Source organism: Symphalangus syndactylus, chromosome 14 (genome assembly GCF_028878055.3).
Source record: "Symphalangus syndactylus isolate Jambi chromosome 14, NHGRI_mSymSyn1-v2.1_pri, whole genome shotgun sequence".
NCBI lineage: Eukaryota > Metazoa > Chordata > Mammalia > Primates > Hylobatidae > Symphalangus > Symphalangus syndactylus.
The window spans coordinates 99,107,841-99,125,098 of record NC_072436.2 but is presented as its reverse complement, the minus strand read 5'-3'; positions in this window follow the sequence as shown (position 1 = coordinate 99,125,098).

The window sequence follows — 17,258 nt, the reverse complement described above, 5'->3', positions numbered from 1 at the left end:
GAGAAAGGGAAGGGAAGGAAAAGAAAAGAAAAGAGAAAAGAAAAAAGAAAAAAGGTTGGCCAGGTGCAGTGGCTCACGCCTGTAATCCTAGCACTTTGGGAGGCCGAGGCAGGCAGATCACCTGAGGTCAGGAGTTGGAGTCCAGCCTGGCCAACATGATGAAACCCCATTTCTACTAAAAATACAAAAATTAGCCAGGCATGGTGGCAGGCGCCTGTAATCCCAGCTACTAGAGAGGCTAAAGCAGGAGAATCACTTGAACCCGGGAGGCAGAGGTTGCAGTGAGCTGATATCATGCCACTGCACTCCAGCCTGGGCAACAGAGTGAGATCCTGTCTCAAAAAAAAAGGAAAAGAAAAGTCAAGGACAATGGGCTGTTTTAGATTAAAAGGTACTAAAAAAGACATAAAACAAGACATAATACAATGCATAAATTTGAATTAGATCTTAGATTTAAAACACATGCAAATATAAAAACTACTTTGGAGCCAATTGGAGAAATTTGAATATAGAATGTAATTATAAAGTTATTAATTTTCTTAGTTGTAATGATAATGTGGCCATATAGAAGTTTCTTACTTTTACAAAATGCTGCTAAATATGTGAGAGTGAAGCGCTGTGATTTCTACAGCTTTCTTTGAAATGGATCAGCATAAAAGAAATGTAGACAACAGGAGATTACTGGAATGTGGCAAACTGGTGACAACTGGTAAATCCAGTGAAGGATATTTGTGTATTTATTCTGCCTTTCTTTCTTTCTTGAGATAGGGCCTCGCTCTTTCACCCAGGCTGGAGTGCAGTGGCACGATCATAGCTGACTGCATCCTCAAACTCCTGGGCTCTAGTGATCCTCCCACCTCAGCCTCCTGAGTTACTGGGATTACAGGTGGCCACCACCCTGCCTAGCTAATTTTTCTTTAGTTTTTTTGTAGAGACAGGGTCTTGCTATGTTGCTCAGGCTGGTCTTGAACTCCGCAATTCAAGTGATCCTCCCACCTTGGCCTCCCAAATTCCTGGGAGTATAGGCATAAGCCACTGCACCCAGCCAGTTCTACCATTCTTTTAAATCTGCAGTTTTAATATTTTTCACACCCCAGATAGCTATATGGCTGCACACGATCAAAGTCACTGCCCTTCCCAGCTCTTCTCCAGCCCCTCCCTTCCAATTCTGAGGTCCTGGCATCCCTAGAACAGTGAGTTTCAAACCTCTGCACTCAGGAGCCTGGAGGTCACATTAAAGCACAGACTGCTGGGCCCCACCCCTAGGGTTTCTGCTTCATTGGTCAGCTGTAGGGCCGAGAGTGTGCATTTCTATCAAACACACCCAGGTGATGCTGATGCTGATCAGAGGCCTCACTCCAAGAACTACTCCCCTGGAGGGCTAGAAGATAGGCCAACGCTCCTATTCATAGCTCATCCTCCCAGATGTGCTATAGCCTCCAGCCCGTAAAGCCAAGATGCTTAATCTTTGCCAGGAAAAGTTTGTGCAATATGGCAATAACACCCACCAGAAGGCAGCAAACTCTTGTGGAAAGAAATTTTCAGGAAAGGAAAGGAATTTGACTGAACTCTTGGGGCCCCTTTCTGAGGATTCTGACATCCCACAGAGGACTGAGGTGGTTGAGGCCGTCGGGGTCCGACTATAATAATTCTCTACATTTGGTTAACGATTCATGCATGTCAAACGTTCCCATACATTATCTCATCCAAACTATACAACGGTCCTGGGGCAGCAGAGCTTCAACATCTCTATGTGACAGATAACAAGGCTGGGAAAGACGAAGTGGAGGTGACTTGTCTAAGATGAGAGGGCTGGTGATTTATCAGATCAGGAACTTGGGTGCAGGCTGCCTGATGCCTCATTTCTTGCTTTCCCTCAAGCCTATCTGCAGTAATAGTCGCTGGGATTTCTTGATGATTTTTTTATGTATTTCCTCTTTTAATTTTCACAGCAACGTATAAGGCATGCTCTCCAGTTGTCTCCACTTTACAGACAAGGTAAGGAAAGTGGGAGGAAACTGACTCACACAATTAATAAATAGTGAAGCTAGGATTTGAACTGAGGCCTGTCTGACTCAAGAATCCACGAACACCTACTGATTCCCTATAGTCATGTGTAGTTAGCAGCCATTTGTCAAGCAGCACTGGCAGTAAGTCTGGGACCATGCAAGTCACTGGTGACGCTGTCCTGGCCCTCCAGCAGTGGCCAGTCTAGAAAAATCTAAGATGAAGGTGCCCGTGCCAAGTGTCACAGGAAGCCCACCAGGTGCATCCCATCATCCCCATCTTACAGATGAGGCAATGGGGCCTAGAGAGGTCAATGAACTTGCCTAAGACCCCAAAACAATAAGTGATGGATCAGGGATTCACACTTGGACCATTTAATATACCTGCAGCTTTTATGCATCTCACCCCAAATTTTCTGAGCCAACACGTGGGAAACAGAAAATGTCCCAAAACATGTGGAACATTCATTCAGCTGCAGCGGACATTCATTCTGTTGCAGTTGTCATCCCATCAGCTCTTTGCCACCCCTCAGCTCAGCCTGCAGCTCAGACTCCCGCCGGGCAAGGCCCGCCTCCCCTATAGAACCTCCCTTCCCCTCTGCATTGCCAAGACAGGGTTTTCTTCTAGAATGACCCAAAAAAATAAAGTCAGACCATTTTGTATACTGAGGAAGATGAAGAGCCTTGATGAAGAGCCGCTGTTGAGAGTCAAAGAAGCTTCCCTGGGACCCTCACCTGTCAGCCTCCACTACCACCAAGAGGCATAAAGTAAGGGCAGTGCCAGACAGCAGATCTGGGGCTGGGGACATGCAAATGTTTTCCTATTTGGGCCTCAGAGTCCCCTGACCCAAGCCAGGCTCCTCCCTGGGCAGCCCTTTTGTTATTCCCGCAGATTCCAGTCATCACACCGGTTCTCCCTCCTTACTTCCTACAAGTACACTTGGGGATTCTGATTCTTTCCCTTCCAGGCTCAGTAGAATAACATGTTCCTTTCTGTGCTGCCTCCTAAAGCAAACTCACATGCCCACTACAAGAGAAGTCATTTAGTATGTAGAAAAGAATATTGGATTTTGAAATCTGACTTTAAATATCTGGGTATAAAACCCAGTTCCAGCACTCACAAGCAGGAGTCTAGGACAAATCTCTCAATTTCTCTTGGCTGGGCATAATTTTCCTGTGCTTACCATAGGAATCATAGCCTCTGGGGCCATCTAACAAAAATATGGGTTTACCATGGTGTTAAACAATATATCGTAGAAGGCACTTTTTTTATTCTTAAGTTCTTTATAGTAAGTATGAATGTTGAAAACAAAAATTATATCATCTGGTGGCATTTTCAACGATGTAGATGTAACATGTAGGACAACAGAAATGGAGGATTAATGAAGCTATGTCCTTATGCCTTTCACATTTTGCTTAGTTGCCAGAGTGGAGGGGTTAGTGAGGGGTAAATGGGAACTCTAAGTAGGATTAGGAGTCAACAATAGGAAACATGTGTAAGATACAAAAGCAGAAGGCAGGCTTGGGTTCTTTGATTACCAGCAAAGGAGGTCCCTGAAACTGGTATTTCTCATCTTTTCATTTGGTGCCTCTGAGGTAGCACCACAGAATAGCAGATTACAGGAAGATCCTGAAAGGAGAGGAGCACTGCTGACCTGTGCAAAGCATAGAGTATAATCGCGGGAGGACAAAAAGCTTGAAGCTGCTGAGAGAATGGCTCCGGCACCTGCTTTGGGGCAGGGAAATTTTAGGAAAAATACCTATGGAAGTTAAGGATCTGGAAATAGATTCCCTTCCCATGCCATCAGACCTCCTGAAAAGTGCTGCTGTAAACCCAGTTTGAAGATCCTCTGAGATATTGCTCAAAAAGCACACTCAAGGCCTATATAAAATTGGCTCCAGACCAAAGAGAAGTTGGCCACTCATCCTAGCAATGCCTTCTGATATGATTTTGCTGTGTCCCCACCCAAATTTCATCTTGAACAGTAGCTCCCATAATTCCTACATGTCATGGAACGGACCTGGTAGGAGGTAATTGAATCATGGGGCCGGATCTTTCCCATGCTGTTCTCGTGATAGTGAGTAAGTCTCACAAGATCTGCTGGTTTTATAAAGGGTAGTTCCCTACACACGCTCTTCTTGCCTGCTGCCATGTGAGATGTGCCTTGCTCTTCCTTCACCTTCCACCATGATTGTGAGACCTTCCCAGCCATGTGAAACTGTGGGTCCATTAAACCTCTTTCCTTTATAAATTACCCAGTCTTAGGTATGTCTTCATTAGCAGCGTGAGAACAGACTAATACACCTTCCCACGTTCCTGCCTCTCTCTACTGTGTCTGTTCCCAAGGGCCTCATCTTGCTCTCAGACACACCTGGGTTTCCTGTCCTGCCCAATTCAAGAAGTCTCCCTATAAACTCCTGGTCTTCAGCCCCAAACTCCCCTTGATAACCCCGCATCTTTCAAGATTCAGACTGCCTCCACCTATCCTTCCTTCCTATATGGAATTGTGCCTCTACTGTGCCCCATATACACTTTTACCATAATATTTGTAATACTTTATTGATTTTGTTTACACATCTGTTCCCCATTTTTGGAATTAATATTTTATTCCTTTCTGTACCCTCAGTTCAGGAAACACTGTAGAAGTGCATTAAATGTCAGTGGAATGGATGAAACCAAGGCCTATGTGCTCTTCCTTTGTAATGACAGCCCCTTTCAATCTTGCCAACCTTAGTTTGACCCAGACCTGACATAATTTAACCACAATCTAGCCATGGCATGACCTGGCTTCAAAGTTCTTTCAACCCTGTCAGGATGCTCTTTGCTATCCAAGTTACTGATAGCTAGTCTCAGGGCCAACTGCACATTAGAATCACCTGGGAAGATTTTTTGTTGTTGTTTTTTAAGGCTAGTCAAGTGAAGCAAAGGAGATAGAGAAGAAACAAAGAAGTCTATAGCTGGTTGTGATCAATTAGTTGTAAACACAACTGCACTCGGCCCAACCCTGGGAAGTTTTTTGAAGTGCTGATGCTCAGGCCTCAACCACTAAATCAAAAGCTCTACAGAGTGGGGAGCCTGGGCATCGGCATCTTTAAAGCCTCCCGGGTGATTCTAATGGGTAACCAAGGTTGAGAACTGCCATCTTAACAGAAGGAGCTTTGGGTTTGCATTATCTTCAGATGTGGAAGAATTCTCAATTCAACCTCAAATTTGTTTCCTAATCTTCCCTCCAAGTGTGGGCTCCCAAATTTTTTCCTCAAAGCTGAATGCACATTCACCTGGATGTCAGCCCAGCATTTAGGCCCAAAGTATCATATATCTAAATATTTAAAAGTTATAGATTAAGCTAAAAATTGTTAAATACAGTATGTCATTTCCTCCTTCCTGACAAATACAACTTTTGTAACACCAAAATTGAAAAAATGTGTACAAAACTAAGTTTTACATGACTAAAAGTTGGCAAAATATCAAAGAGAACTGATTGCATATGTCTGGTTGCATACCTTGATGTGCTGATGTTTATGTGGGTAATACAATAAAGGCATACTATAATTACACTTGGCCCTTGAACAACAAGAGGGTTAGGGGTACCACCTCCCCACCCTACACAGTTGAAAATCCAAAACTTTTGGCTCCCCTAAACTTTACTAATAGCCTACTATTGACTGGGAGCCTTACAGGCAACATAAGCAGTCAATTAACACACATTTTGTATGTTATATGTATTATAGACTGTATTCTTACAATACAGTAAGCTAGGGAAAAGAAAATCTTATCAAAGTCATAAAGAAGAAAAAGTGTATTTACTATTCCTTAAGTGGAGTGGATCATCATAAGGGTCTTCATGCTTGTCATTTTCACAATGAGTAGGCAGAGGAAGAGAAGGGATTGGTTTTGCTATCTCAGGGGTGGCAGAGGTAGAAGAAAATTCACATATAAGTGGACCCACGCAGTTCAAACCTGTGTTTCTCAAGGGTCAACTGTAATTAGTATAATTTATTCCATAAAATGTATATTTCTTGTTCATTTCAGTGAATCACTAATAATGTTGCTATTATCAAAACTGTTCACAGTCATGCCAAATTGGCAATTTCGTTTAAGGGAAACACTGCTAAGCTAGTAGCCATTGGAATTGTCAATAAATTTATTAAAATGATACTTAGATTGGAAATGAACCATAATTTTCAAACCAATCTCAAATGCTGTAATGAGGTCATCTATGGTTAATTAGTGTTATCACTGGAAATATAGCCAAATATTTTAATTTCATTGTAGAAATTACTATTGCTTATTGTCCTAGTCTGTTTTCACACTGCTGTGAAGATACTACCCCAGACTGGGTAATTTATAAAGGAAAGAGTTTTAATTGATTCACAGTTCTGCATGGCTGGGGAGGCCTCAGGAAACTTACAATTATGGAAGTGGAATTGTAATTATTACAATTCCAATTATGGAATTGTATGGAATAGTGGAAGGGGAAGCAGGCACCTTCTTCACAAGGCAGCAAGAGGGAGAGAGAAAGCACAGGGGAAATTGTGACTTATAAAACCATCAGGTCTCATGAGAACGAACTCACTATCACGAGAACAGCATGGGGGAAGCGCTCCCATGATCCAATCACCTCCCACAGGTCCCTCCCCCAACATGTGGGGATTACAATTCAGGATGAGATTTGGGTGGGGACATAGCCAAAACATATCACTTATATAGTTATTTTTGGCTTCTCTTAAAACAATATCTAGATTGATACTCTAATCCATAAGTTCTTTTAACTTTTTCTGGACTGGATTATTACAAATAAAAAAATACCAATATATTGGTTTGTTTAGATTTCTCTTCAATCAATACAATACCTTGATCTAGAATGGCCACAAAACAGTCTGTAGAAGTCAGTTTCCAGATTGTATATGTGTGAACCTTCTCCTTCATAGTCATGCAAATGTTTTTGTTTTGTTGTTCAAATTTCTTTGTATTTTGCTGGAATTTTACTTTTGTTTCATATTTAAAGATGCATTAATGCATCCATGCATCTTTTTTATTTAGAATAACAATTTTCTTTAAATCTTTAGATATATTTATAGAATCCATTTAAAAGTGAAATAAAACTTAAAGAGATCATGGTTTTATTTTTCAGCTAACATTGTTTACAGCAAGCTGTAGTTCATAACAAGTAACCGAATGATGAGATTTAAAATTAATTTCACATTCTGCCAAAGACTGAGATTTGCTCTTTGGGGATTTTCTATGGTTTTGCTTAGCTTTATTCATGTATTTCATATCTTGTTTAATTAAATCTAATTGCTTTGACAGTGTTTAATTAGAATTTCCATTGTGTATCCAAGTGTGTTGTAAGGTCATATTTGGTGTGTGTTTCATCAACATGTTCCACCTTTAGAGAGATATAGAAAACAATGTAAATAATACTTGAATTGTTCCAAGGAATACCATTGCTATCAGCACAGGTAAAGCTGACATTTCCTTGTTAAAATTCAAACTACAGTTCAAAGAATGCTTCTATATTTTCAACCAGAATTCTGGGTTGCATACCTTTTCCTTTAATGACCTTATTAACATCATTATCATAGGCTTACCCTCAATAATCTTTTAAATCAATGGCTAAAATTTAAAGCTGTGTCTTTAAGACAAAAGCTGCATTTTTCAGAAGTGTAAAACCAATAAAATACTTATTAATTTCAAGTTCCTTGTTTTCCTCTCCGGATAGTTTAACAATGAGTATCATAAATGTGAGTCATTCAGGCTGGCATAGTGGCTCACACCTATAATCCCAGCACTTTGGGACCCTGAGGCAGGAGGATCACTTGAGGCCAGGAGTTAGAGACCAGCCTGGACAACATGATGCAACCCCATCTCTACTAAACTACAAAAAGATTAGCTGGGCATGGTGGCACACGCCTGTAATCCCACCTACTTGGGAGGCTGAGGCAGGAGAACTTCTTGAACCCAGGAGGTGGAGGCTGCAGTGAGCCGAGATCACACCACTGCACTCCAGCCTAAGTGACATGGCAAGACTGTCTCACACACACACAAAAAAGTGAGTCACTCAGCTTGACTTTTGACCGCTGCAAGCTACTTGAACTGAATAATATTTGCTTTTTTAAATGTTAAATATTTTTATCATTTTATTATCCTTTAATTTAATAATCTCTTTTAATTCTCAATCCTCAATAGAGATCATTTGTGTGTGTTTTTCATCTCTTTCATGTTTGATCACCCTAGCAGCAAATTCTTAAGTCACTCATACAAAACCCAGAAAACTTCATTGTTTTCCATAAAGAATGTATTATTAAGGCTATAAAAAGCATCATTTTGTTTGGCTAAATAACATGTTTCTTTTAGGAATATTATGGCAGATGTTCTTTATTGGTGTTTACTTGTCTTTGCTGACTACTACTCATTGCTGCTTATTAACCTTTTTTTCTCAAACAATTGATTGTGTGCTTTTTGTGTGTGCACAGGGCTTTCCTCTTCTGGCCATAATACATTATTTAACCAAAGCTAATCTTCAAGATTGGTGATAATTGGTATAGAATTCACAAAATATTTTGTATTTGAACTTAGCATATAAAAGCCAGTTTCTATGATGTCTTTCCTAGTTAGAAGAATTTTGGTGTAAAATGGAATATTGGATGTCCTGCCATGTTCATCCAAAAATTGTAATCATTCACTTGGATGGGACTGTGTTTTGAGGACACAGTCTCGTGCTATAAGAAGGCCATTTTGGCTGGGTGTGGTGGCTCACACCTGTAATCCCAGCACTTTGGGAGGCTGAGGCAGGAGGATCACTTGAGGCTAGGAGTTCAAGACCAGTCTGGCCAACATGGTGAAATCCCATCTCTACTAAAAATGCAAAAATTAGCTGGGCATGGTGGCACGTGCCTGTAATCCCAGCTACTCAGGAGGCTGAGGCTGGAGAATCGCTTGAACCCAGGAGGCAGAGGTTGCAGTGAGTTGAGGTTGCACTACTACACTCCAGCCTGGGTAACTGAGCGAGACTCCATCTCAAAAAAAAAAAAAAGGCCATTTTCCTGAATCAGCCTCCCAGAGGTACAGTAAAGCCCCCAAGGTTTCAGTTTCATCTTTCTCCTCCCATTGGGCTAATTTCATGAACGTAGCTTCCTTTGTGTCTCCCAGGCAGGCACAAGTTGCATCCATCTGTGGCTTCTGAATTGTGAATTTGATATGAATAATTCCCCTTTACATTCTCATTGTTTTGATCACTAATTAGATCTACATAAAGTAAACAATTTGTCAGGTCCTGTGTAAAGATTTTTTGTGGGCTAGTCCAACAAATGCCTACTCACTTTTATTATTTCTCCAGTGTTTGCAGTGTTAAGCAGATTACCTCACTGATTGTTTCTTTTCAGCTTCTGAACTTCACCCTATTTTATCTTTTTAACCCAGTCTTGACTTATATCCATTCTCAATAATAAAGAGGATTAAAATGTGATTCAAATTTATTCAATATAAATATATTTCATCAAATACATAAAAGTTTTACATATATGTATTAGTCCATTTTCACACTGCTGTTAAAGACATACCCAAGACTGGGAAGAAAACTAAGTTTAATGGACTTACAGTTCCATGAGGTTGCAGAGGCCGCACAATCATGGGGGAAGGCAAGGAGGAGCAAGTCACGTCTTATGGATGGCAACAGGCAAAAAGAGAGAGCTTGCGCAGGGGAACGCCTCTTTATAAAACCATCAGATCTCGTGAGACTTACTGTCACGAGAACAGCACAGGAAAGACTTGCCCCTATGATTCAATAACCTCCCACAGGGTCCCTTTCACAACACATGGGAATTCAAGATGAGATTTGGGTGGAGACACAGCCAAACTATATCACAATATATTTTTAATTTATTTTAATAGTCTTTTAAGACTTAAAATTATCTATGAAAATTAAAAGGCAGATACAAATTATAATTAATGAATATAAATTTTAAATAATGGTGACATTTTAATTTAATTTCCTGGAAATTTAATTAGGTCATATTTAATGTTTTTATAAAAATAAAACATACTTTTTTTTTTTTTTTTTGAGATGGAGTCTCACTCTGTCACCCAGGCTGGAATGCAGTGGCATGATCTCAGCTCACTGCAACCTCCGCCTCTCAGGTTCAAGCAATTCTCCTGCTTCAGCCTCCCCAGTTGCTGGGATTACAGGCACCTGCCACCACGCCCGGCTAATTTTTGTATTTTTTTTTTTTTTAGTAAAGACAGGGTTTCACCGTGTTGGCCAGGCTGGTCTCAACTCCTGATCTCAAGCAATCCGCCTGCCTTGGCCTCCCAAAGTCCGGGGATTACAGGGGCATCCTTTAATTTTAAATTGCAATACAGCATTGCAATTCTAGCATCCAAAGTCTAACTGGTTGGTTGCCTTCTGAAGTAAAGAATGGATTCTATGCCTCACACATGTTATATGGAGATGTACATAGATACAAATTAAAAGTAACATCAGTTGTTTGGTGTTGCAAATATTCCTCAGCCCTTGGATGCATTTGTTGCAAATATCACACAGGTTCCTGAATAACTCCAGCACCAAGAATTTGAAGTTGGAGAAAAGTAGGAAAAGGGATAGTTAGCACTTCTGGAAAATATTTAGTAAGAATCTATAGCATTTATATTACCTGAGATGAATGTTTTGAAAAGTTTATTGGTAGTTTTCTTTTCCCTACCTGTGTTTCTAGCACTGAAATCCTCCCTGAACTTGGATCAGTGTCGTCTGATATCTGTAGCAACACAGCCCAAAAACATACTTCACATGGGAACACAGATACCTTTCATTTCTAGGACATACCACTCAGGACAAATGGAGAAGCATTTGCTGGAGCCTGAATGGTGTTAGAGAGCAAAAGTTTAGGGTTGCAGGTCACTCCACACCATTGCGAAGTGCCACACACCTCAGTGGCATTTTCTGCATGCTCATCACAAGTAGGCCTTCTAGAGCCCTCCTGCCCTAGCCCCTGGCCTAACCTCCTTGATGAGAAAGGCACTTTCTTATCTTGCCCAAGGGAGCCCCTTCCTAGGCTTCATCCCTCCATGCCCTAACACAGCATTTTTCAAGACACCCCTCCTGGGAGTAGGAGGCTCTATAGATCTACTTGAAAACCCTACCTACCCATCCCTATCTACAGCCTGAGTCTCTCTGCCCTATTTACCTCAAGAATATTCACCCTTCCATATCCATTAAGAGGCTGTCACTGCACCAATGTTCTGCTCTGGCATTTCGGCCAAATGGAGCCAGACCAAGCAACACATGCAGACTGACAACCAGGTAGGCTAATGATCTGATGACTCTTCATCCAATGTTGTGTTGTTGTTTTAATATTCAGAATCAGTGTAGCAGAGAGCTTAAAAAATGGAACACTGTTCCTCCACTGCCTGGGTTGGAATTCCGACCCTGACCCAAGCTGTGTGACCTGAAGTCAGGTTCCGTATCCTTTCTCAACATTAACTTTCTCCTCTGTAAAGTGGGAATACCACACAGCGTTGTTGTGAGTCATATAAACAATGACATACATAAACTACCTGGGCTCCTCCAGGCGGGGTAGCTCATACCTGTAATCCCAGCACTTTGGGAGGCCGAGGCGGGCAAATAACGAGGTCAAGAGATTGAGACCATCCTGGCCAACATGGTGAAACCCCATCTCCACTAAAAATGCAAAAATTAGCTGGGCATGGTGGTATGTGCCTATAATCCCAGCTACTCAGTAGGCTGAGGCCAGAGAATCCCTTGAACCTGGGAGGCAGAGGTTGCAGTGAGCGGAGATCATGGCATTGTACTCCAGCCTGGGCGACAGAGTAAGCAAGAATCCATCTCAAAAAACAAAAACAAAACACTACCTGGGATCTACTAACACTCCATAGCTACTCTTTTTTTTTTTCTTTTGTGAGACAGGGTCTCATTCTGTCACCCAGGCTGGAGTGCAGTGGCACCATTCTCAGCTCACTGCAGCCTTGACCTCCCAGACTCAAGCAATCCTCCCACTTCAGCCTCCTAAGTAGCTGGAACTACAGGCACACGCCCACCATGCCCGGCTAATTTCATTTTTTGTACATACAAGCTCTCATTATGTTGCCCAGGCTGATCTCGAATTCCTGGACTCAAGCAATCCTCCCATTTCTGGGCCTCCCAAAGTGCTGGGATTACAGGCGTAAGCCACCATGTCCAGCCTCCTTTCATTATTTGTTTAACATTTGGTTACATATTTAGAAACAACCTTATTTGACAATAAAATGTTATACTTCTTTCTTTAGGCTTAGGACGTGATATTTATCATAGGTAATTTTCCAAACCAATTTACTGGGGAAAGTGGAGAGCATAATAAAAGGTCTTAATTTTGCATAATAAAGTATATCATTTGTAACTAGCATATATATTGGGCCAACTTGTCTCAGAATTGCAGCAACTGCAAAAGCCAGCATCAAGCAAATAGCAGCAGCTGGACTCGGAGTTACCGGAGTGGCCTATAAACGTGTCATGCAAAAAAAAAAAAAAAAAAAAAAGTCATATTTGCATGTATAAGTCAACTGGCAGTATATTCCTCATGTGGTCCACCAATGTCTGGATGCCCCCTATAGACTGGCACTCCAGCTGGCTGAGACTGCCGGCCACTCACTTTGCCTGGTACCTGGTTTTTCTCATGGCCCCTGCCCTGGGCAGCAGCTGCCCACAAACCCAGGGGCTGGCATTGACCACACCAGCATCGTCTAACAGCCTACAGCACCTACATGTCTTTTTCTTCAGAGCCGTGTGCCTCCTGGGACCTGTCACTAAATCCCAGTTTCTAGCGCCTCCAGTCTAGGTTTGCTTTGGCTGGTTGTTGTTTTTTCCAGACCTACTCTGAAGCCTCTGAGAACATATGCTTACAAGTCTACAATATCAAAATACCTCAAGTGTACAGTAACACTCAAACTTGCCTTCAAGAAAAGGGAGCCTTGTTCTCTCAGCAAGCCCTGGGCCCCAGTGCTGGGATTTGTCTCCACAGGACGTCAAATAGGTCAGTCTCATCCATTTAGTGCAACAAAAACCAGTCAAATCAGTCGTTTGGCATCATGTGGACCAAGCACAAATAAACTAGAAAACAGGTCGTGACCAAAAGAAAGAGAAGCTACGCATTTGCGTAAACTGTGGGTCCTATAATCTTTGAGAGACATGGGGCACATTAAAATTTAGGCTATGTCTAACCAGTTTCCCCAATCAAGATTACAGTGGTTTCAACCTTGTATGGGGGTGATGAGGGCTAAGCTCTGTATTCTATGCGCAGTGTAGGAGTTCACTCAGCCCCAGCCATGCAGCTAGTGCCTTCCCTCTGCAAACATTCCACAAATGACCATAAACAGCCCACAAATGACCATTTCCATGTGAGCTTTTTAACACTTGAGCTCTCAAGCCTTAAGAAATTCTCCACTCTTCAATCTCTAAAAGTAAATCACATTTGGGCATTTTACAGAAGGTCAAGAAGTTTCGCCACCTACATCAGAGACATACATCTTTCCTTCCCTCCTCTTACTTTTGAAATGATAACCAAATTGAGAGGAGCCCTTCAAAGTCTTCACAATAAGAAATAAGTCTTGCACAATAAGAAAAGGTTCTCTGTGTGATCACTTAGAAAACAATTACCCATTTCCTTCTCTTTTTCCCAGATTTAGAGCCTAAAAATTGATCTTTTGTTTGATATTTATTTTGAGATGAAAGAATACTAGATAAAGACGTATTCTCTGATTTGCTAACACGCAAACAAAGTTTTCCCCATATTCGTCCAGTTACTGAAAGGGAACCCTAATCCACATGCTATTATTTTCCATCAGTGGCCTTTGTCCTTCATCTATCTCCTTCTTCCCTTCTTCCTCCCACTTAGTCTAGACATGCCTCTTTTAAATGATCGACATGGTTGACAAATTTCCATGTTATTTCTTTGAAAAAGAATTGTTTCTCTTTGTCATATATGTAAAAGAAGATTTAAGAGTAAAACTTATCAATGTTTCCTACTGTATTAGTTCGTTTTCATGCTGCTGATAAAGACGTATGCAAAACTGGGAACAAAAAGAGGTTTAATTGGACTTTTTATAGTTCCACATGGCTGGGGAGTCCTCAGAATCACGGCAAGAGGCAAAAGGCACTTCTTACATGGCAGTTGCAAGAGAAAATGAGGAAAATGAAAAAGCGGAAACCCTTGATAAACCCATCAGATCTGGTGAGACTTATTCACTATAGCGAGAATAGCAGGGGAAAGACCAGCCCTCATGATTCAATTACCTCCCCCTGGCTCCCTCCCACAACACGTGGGAATTCTGGGAGATACAATTCAAATTGAGATTTGGGTGCGGACACAGCCAAATCATATCACCTACTGAATTTCTATTATTGCATGCAGTTTTTTTTAATAGTTATCACATTCCAAGAGGAAACACTATCACTATTCATAAATTTACCACATGCTCAATTTATTTCTCCCATATTTATTCTACACAATCTTGAATAAGTGACATTAACTTTTTGCCTAATTTTTCTCCCTTAAAAACAAATTGTGTCTAGCTTGAGTTTTGTCTTCCAAATCTCCACATTCTAAATCCTTATCCATCTGCCTATAATGAATACTACTTATGCTCCCCCACTTTTTGAGTGTCTCTTTCAAAAAATCTTACCAGAAATACAGAACATTAACACAATGTTTAAACCTGCTGATGTGGAACATGCATGAACTTTCTGTTCAAACACACTGCACAGAAGGAGCCTCAGTCTTCTCACATTTAAAGCAATCAGATGCATTAGACTGGAGAGACAGTATCTGAGTTCCTCTGCTGCCCAAATTTTTATTTATCCTTAGTCACTCTCACAGGACAAAGGTTGCAGGAATCTTCTGGTAGAAAGAAACAAAGACAGGAGAACTCAACAGAGAGAGAAATGGAACAGTCGCAAAAAGGAAGCTGTCCCAGATCAAGGCAAGAAAGATGTCTCACCCAGGGCAAGCCCCATCTGGGGAAAGGAGCCCTTGTCCTGTTGGTTCTTCCCAGCCACAGATACCAGCACATGTGCACACTCCACATAGACAAATCGCACTCTGCAGATACACACACCCCACACACACACACCATCAACATCCACACAAAGGGCTCTTGAGTTGAGCCTGTATTTGAGAACTGTTGAGGAGGCGGAAGCTGGGGGTGGCCAATGAATAAGAAAACAAAAAAATGAGCTCTGTGTGAGAGTTCATTGGGATCTCACAAAATGTCTTTTTAGTCCTGGAATGATTTCCCGTTGTGTGGGAGGAGAGGGGCAAGGGTGATGCCTGGGGATGGAGGTCTTGAGGAAGACGTGTGCGAGTTCCTAGGGAGGGCAGAAATCAAAAATGAAAGTCAAGGTTGGGTGGATGACACAGGGTAGAGAGCCAGTGAGTCTTCACAGCACCCTGGAGTCAGAAGGATCTGCTGGTTCTGTTCAAGGCTGGGATGCACTTTACCTAGATCCTGGAAAGCAAGATAAATCACTGCCTTGACTGGCCACAGCTGACCATGGGGAGGGGGGTGATGAGGGCTAAGCTCTGTATTCTATGCGCAGCGTAGGAGTTCACTCAGCCCCAGCTGCGCAGCTAGTGCCTTCCCTCTGCAAACATTCCACAAATGACCATAAACATCCCACAAATGACCATTTCCATGTGAGTTTTTAAACACTTGGGCTCTCAAACCTTAAGAAATTCTCCACTCTTCAATCTCTAAAAGTGAATCACATTTGGGCATTTTACAGAAGGTCAAGAAGTTTTGCCACCTACATCAGAGACATACATCTTTCCTTCCCTCCTCTTACTTTTGAAATGATAGCCAAACCCCAGCGGTTTCATTGCCTGGGAGAATGCTGTGCCACACACAACATCTGTAAGTAGTTAATTTTCCAAATGGGAGATGGTCACCACAGATGCAGAACTTTCAAAAATAAACATTAGAAAAATATTACTCCAGCAAAAATGAAAGCCTAGAATCCACATGAGTGGGTAGGAGGTAGCTGGTGCAAGGTAGATCAAAGCTGCATCCTAGTTTGCCTGGCCATGCAAAAGCAACAAAAATAGAACCACAGAACTTCAGAGCAAAAAAAAAAAAAAAAAAAAAAAAGCACCTTTGGGGGTATCCTAGCTCCCATATAATAGGGAAATTAAGGCCTGGGCCAGGAAGTGAGTGCCTATCTTTGTTAGGACTGGAGCTCAGGCCAAGAGCTTTCTGCACTAGTATAAGCCTCATTTTTATTAGGGTATCTTAGCTTTTTCCCTTTTAAGAAAAATAAAAATCCTCTGACTTAACCACGGCCTGTAGCCCCTACGTGGGGTCCTTTTGAGGTGGGCAGGGGACTCCAGTCCTGGCCTCCTGAGATGGGTGTATCCCCTACCTACACCCCTCATCATGCATGCCCTGCGTCTGGATGGCAAGCCATGAAAAGCCAGGACACTGCAGAGGCCAAGGCTAGAGCAAGACTGACAAAGGCCTAAGAGAGGGAACTCCACTTGGGCAGCTACTTCTTATCTACTTAATGGTATGAGGTGGCCAAGCTTGAGAATCTTGTGCCCTGAGACTAAAGAAAGCCTGATCACTGTGACCAGCATGAGTTATAGAGAGGTGAGGGCAGGGCAAGCTGGACATCCAACTGCACCCACATCCTCCCACAACCATTCCTCTCCTGCCTCAACATGAGATTGGTGCCTCTGGACAGGAGCAAAGTGAGGCACAAAGTATGTCCCCTACACAGAGACAGGCACAGAATAGGCATTCAGTAAACCGTAGTTTGGCCAGGCAGGATGGCTCGCGCCTGTAATCCCAGCACTTTGGGAGGCTGAGGCAGGCGGATCACCTAAGGTCAGGAGTTCAAGACCAGCCAGGCCAACATGGCGAAAACCCATCTCTACTAAAAATACAAAAATTAGCCGGGCGTGGTGGTGGGCACCTGTAATCCCAGCTATTCAGGAGGCTGGGGCAGGGAGAACTGGTTGAACTCAGAAGGTGGGGGTTGCAGTGATCCGAGATCACGCCACTGCACTCCAGCCTGGATGACAGAGTGAGACTCCATCTCAAAATAATAATAAAATAATAAACTGTAGTTGTTTCGGCTTGGAGTGAAATGGAAGAAATATGAGGGACAGATAGCACATTTAAAAGGATCTATTGTTCCAGCCCAGACAAGCCCCTGGACATTCCTGTGTGTTATGCTTTACCAGGTGCCTTATCACTGCTTTATCCGT